The following is a 4,904-nucleotide window of genomic DNA, read 5'->3' as shown; positions in this document are numbered from 1 at the left end:
TGCTACCATTATTTAAAGTAGATTACTCTAATTTAAAATTATTTCAAAAATTGATTACAAATTGTTAATGATAAGGTAGAATTTGTTCTCTACACATTTTCAATATTTTTTTTGTTTATTAAAAAGCAAAATCAGCCTATTAGAAAAAGGCAAACAGTTTCTCTAATTCTATCCTAAACTATTTAAGAGCTTCTAGTCCCCAGGCAGTCCAACAACACTAGGTTAGCTCCAAAATAGGCAAAAAACGAAAAGAAAAGAAAAGAAAAGAGAAAACGCAAGAAGAGAGAACCCATATCCGCCATCTACCATCATGGTCAAATTTCTCAAGTTAAAATTTAGAATTCTACTTGTTTGTATTTCTTTTGATTATTATTAGAGGATTTCTTTCTTTTCCCCCTTTTTCCCTTTCCTTTTCTATCTATTTCCCTTTTTCATTTTTGTTGAAAATTTATTTTCTTGTTTTTCTTACTTTCCCTTTCTTTTACTCTCTTATTGGCAAGATTTTTCGTGTTTTTCTTTTTTTGCCTTTTCCATCTATTATCATTTTCTCTCATTTTCTCATCTTTCTTTTCTTTTCCATTTGTTTTCCCTTTTTATTTTCTGTGCTTATTTTCCTTTTTTATCTGATTCTTTCTATTTTACATTTTTTTGTTTTTTCCTAATCTTTTTCCTTTTTTAATTCTTTATACTTTCAATTTATTCTCCTTTCCTATTCCTGTCTATATTTATTTCCTTTCTATTCATTTGTCGTTATTAATAATTTTTCTTTGTTTTTTAGCTAAAGTTCATCCAAGGAAGAAAGCTTTTCCTCAAGTGGACTAAAAAATGGTTTGTTTTTATATTTTTTCCTTTTTACATTTAAAAAACAAAAAAAAAACTAGCAAAAGCATTCATTCATCCACATTCTTATTCATTTAAGTTTATATCAGCAAAATTGGTTCACCTTCATTAGGAGATTGTATTAGTAATATTTTCTATTAGAAATTAAGTACAAAATTTACCCATAATTTTGTCGCCAATATTAAAAACTAATTCTAAAACCACTGTAGTGATAGGAATATTTAAAATATCATGTGTTATCAAAGAAAGAATGGTGTACCGATTTTTTTTTCCATTAAAAAACTAGGAAAATCCAATTCTTGAGTTGAAAAGAGTTAAATATCATCCAAATAAGATTATCTATGATTATTTCTCTTACTTGCATGTTATTAACTCTAAAATTCATCAAAATTATCATTATTACTGCCTAAATTATTGCCCGAACAACATGCTACTAAGCCGTCTAGTAACTCATCATCAAAAACATTCTCATACTTCTTAAAAAATAAGTAAAATTTATATCAACTTGCTTTCACACATTCTTGATAGTTAAAGGGATACAATTTCTTAAAAGCATACGTCATATTATCTAAGTTGAATTTAGAATCTAAAATTAGAGTACAGTACAAAACTAGACTATAGTATTCTCAAATTTTAGTTTTATTTGCTTTGTTATTCCATTTATCTAAATATTCAAAATATTAACTTTTTCCATGATAATTTCTTGAATTTTCAAGACCTTATGAAAATAGAAATTTGTAAATGAACAATGAGTCCATGAAAAAGACAGTTAGATAATAAAAAAGTCAAAACAGTGTCGCAATTTTCTGTACTTTAAGCCACTCTTCTTTACGATCAATCATATGCAGCTAATGAAAAACAAACTTATACTCAAATATACTATCAAGCATAACAAATATTTTTCATAACTCGAAAAATCATGCTATTTATCAGTCTGTCTTCTTTATGTATTCATCACTCTATTCATAACTCTCTCTTCGTTTTTTCTTTCTCGTCCCCTTCATTTTTTCTTTCTCGTCTTCGGCTTCCTTTTTGGCAGTCTTAACAATGTCTTTGACCTTCTTGGCCTTTAGTTCAAGTATCAAAACTTTTTGAACATGTTATTCATTGAGAAATTTGTTATAAAAGTAGCCAAAAACAACATTAACTGAAGCTAATTAAAATGTAGCTTGAGTCGTGCTTATAGCACTGTCCTAAGAAACTATTTCAAAAGGTTGAAATGTTTCTCCAGAATTAAACAAGCCTTCTTCTTGTTATAAACAAGAAGGATTAGAACTACCAAATGTTTCATAAATCGGTGTAGAGAGTGAAAAAAGAAAAAGATAGCAGTAAAAGAAGAAAGCTGGCAGGTCTCTACTGTCAGTAGCTGACATCTGATAACATTAAAGAAACATGCCTAATTTTTCGTGTAATAGAAAATAACGTTAATAAGAGAACGTTGCGAACGTGCTTTGACTTTCGTAACCGACGAGATAAGAATTTATCTTCCCGCGAAAGAGTCAAATTTTGATTTGCAAAATGTAAAAGTAAAATTTATTCTTGTTCGCAGTAAAATCAACTTGGGCCGTGTTTAATCCACACACAGAGGGGGCAAACCTATCAGTGTGTACTGAAACGGTCCAATTCAACTTTCCTCTCATGCGCATGAGCCAACACTTATTATCAACTTAACACAAGCCCACTAAAAGACTAAACATTATAAATATTGAGAAGTCCCTTTAATTTTTTAATATGGGACAAAGTCTTTTGAAATACACCTATTATTTACAACAAACTTTGCCTTCTTCCCTTTTCTCATCATTGAAGAGATGAACAGTGTAAATTAATTCATTCCATTTATCTTTTAAATCGTGAGGGGTATGGAGTGAATGCTTGAAATACTCTTCTTTAACTATTGCCCAACTCTCAAAACCCTTAGTCTCCAATATATCAAATAAAAGCTCTATTTTGTCAATGCAGAATTTAGTTCTTTAATGTCTCCCCTTCCTCTTACCATTGCACTAAATCATGTGACAACCTCAATCAACTTCTGATGAACCCTTACTATAAAGAGGTTAGGAATTCAACTATACTATTACACCACGAAAAAGTTGGACAGTAATATGATCAATGCTTAATCTATTATGAGAAAATAAGAGATTACCTCTTTTCTTTTATGAATGGAGTTTTAATCAAATGTTTACCTTAAAAAAATTGAAAAGATTCATGATAATATTTTAAAATATGTGACAATAAATGGTAAATTATTTCATGAAAAAGATTTTAGAAATAAGAAATTTCTTAATGAAATGAGTTAGTATGATGATTTTTAAATAAAAGATTATACTAAAATTTTTTTAAAACAATAGTAGTCAAAACTATAACTAAACCTATGTTTGCTAGTTATATGATAAATAATAAAATTAACTATTTTATGATAGTGTTAGTAGGGGACTAACAAAAAATATGTGGACAGAGTGGTAGAAACATAAATTAATGTGAAATTCAAATAATAAACATATCTAAGGTTAAAAAAATTATTATGAAATGTTGGTGTGTTGAGTCAATGACCTTCATTATATTATTATTCCATGGAGGTTCCAATTATCAACTTAGGAATTTGGAAAACGAGAATAATATCAGTGACGTGACTAGCAGTAGGCTTTATATATAGTGAGATTAAAGTATTTGCTCATTCTGATTTTCATATTAGGCAATTAGGTAGTCAAGAAGATGGAGTAGGACCTAGTAATATTTTGCTAGATTTTGATATTTGGTTAACCCTTAGCGGTGTCCTTGCTAAAAATAAAAATGAGAAACTAATCTATCTATGTGCTAAAGTTGATAATGAGAATGAAAATGCTTCAGTTCATGATCGTGATTTTGAATTTAATGATAATGATGATGGTGAGGATGTTTACAAAAAATTTGTGCATTTTAACATTGGTGACATTGATGACTTTGATAGAAAATAATAAAATGGTTGAATAGCTGACAGGTGCCGAACCTGTGCAATAATAATTACTAAAAAGTTCTAATTACCACCACAATTAATTGTAGAACAAATCCAAATACTGGAGCAGGGACCCTAGATGTGCAATAGGTTACTTGATTCACCCTATTCCCGAAGAGTTTGCTTGATCCGATATACCAGATTTGTCTATAAAAAATATTAATTTTGCGTACAATGGCAAGTAGGGTCGATTCCACAGGGAGCGGGTAGGAAATTATTTTTTTTCAAATTAGTAGAACGAAATTGGGGGATTTTCAATGGGAGACAAATAAAAATAAAAATAAAACAAACAAAATTCAAAACCAACTCACAAAGAACAAATTACTAAAAATAGCAATTACTAAGAGTTCTACCCAAAAGATCAACTGCTCAGACACGGTCTAATAAAATGATCATCGATGCAAAGATATTTCATCCATTCGTCACTAGATTGGTTATAGTTATCAATAAGCTCTGACAACCAGTTCTTCCTTACTTTTTCGACAGTCAAGGTACGACCATTGACTGCTTCCCTAACCAGATAACAACCCTAGGTACGACCGTATGAATTTAATTACCCAATTGCATTAAAGTTAGAAGAACCCAACCCTAACCAATAAACACGCTAAGAGGGTTTATTTAAACTAGATCTTACGTTTCCCCAACATAAAACCAATTATGATGGTCGCCACTAGGTATCAACTAAACGAACAATTACGGATTCAATTTAGTAAATATGACAGTAGGCTATTAAATTAAATCAAATACCCAGCTGTTGATATTCCATTAATAAAATACCAATGAACAATTAATTCAGGAAATGCATGAATAGCAATAAATTGGAAGAAATAATGAAGATTCGATTAGATCTCACAATATTATGGACCGCGCCATCGCGTCAACCTTTGGGTAGAGGAGAAAATTAGTCGCTCCTCATCGTGTCAATCCCGCGTGATTTAATTGAATTCATTCAATTAATTGCCGAAGAATTGGAAAGGGGAAACAACGAAGGAACAGTTTTTCTTATTTTGCGTCTACGCTGGAGCCGCGAGCACAAGAGAAATCTCACGAAATATTATTCGTAGCAAAAGTA

The sequence above is a fragment of the Coffea arabica genome, chromosome 10c (genome assembly GCF_036785885.1).
Source record: "Coffea arabica cultivar ET-39 chromosome 10c, Coffea Arabica ET-39 HiFi, whole genome shotgun sequence".
NCBI lineage: Eukaryota > Viridiplantae > Streptophyta > Magnoliopsida > Gentianales > Rubiaceae > Coffea > Coffea arabica.
This window is presented reverse-complemented; position numbering follows the sequence as displayed.